This window comes from Egretta garzetta, unplaced genomic scaffold, assembly GCF_000687185.1.
Source record: "Egretta garzetta isolate BGI_Z169 unplaced genomic scaffold, ASM68718v1 scaffold581, whole genome shotgun sequence".
Taxonomy (NCBI): domain Eukaryota; kingdom Metazoa; phylum Chordata; class Aves; order Pelecaniformes; family Ardeidae; genus Egretta; species Egretta garzetta.
This window is the reverse complement of record NW_009258623.1, coordinates 13,051-13,374: the sequence shown is the minus strand read 5'-3', so window position 1 is coordinate 13,374 and position 324 is coordinate 13,051. Positions and strand designations below refer to the sequence as shown.

General features: G+C 59.3%; 1 protein-coding gene across 1 annotated transcript in view; it reads left to right on the top strand.

Moving 5' to 3' along the window:
- GALNT6 (polypeptide N-acetylgalactosaminyltransferase 6) overlaps positions 1-324 on the top strand; it is a 9,071-nt gene that overhangs the window by 7,847 nt on the left and 900 nt on the right. The gene's annotated exons all lie outside the window — the stretch shown is intronic.

Sequence of the window (324 nt, the reverse complement as noted above, 5' to 3'; positions counted from 1 at the left end):
GGCTCTGGTCCTTCACCTGGGCACGGAGCGGAGCGGCCCGAGCCCCCGGCCATCCCCAGCGGCGCTCAGGAAACCGGAATCCAAAAAGAACTTTCCCTTTTTTTTGGATTTTTTTTTTTAATTTAAGAAGCAAACGCCTTAAATATGCTGCATTTCACGGTTGCCTTCAACTCAGTCCCGTGCCTTTGGAGCGAGGAAGCCCGGGGAGCCGGGCTCGGATGGAGGTACCCCACGGAGCCCAAACCCCGGCAGTCGTAGAGCCACCTGCGGATGCTCTTTGGTACCCAGCTGCTGCTCATCCTTCCCCTCCCCGCCTCCCGCCCC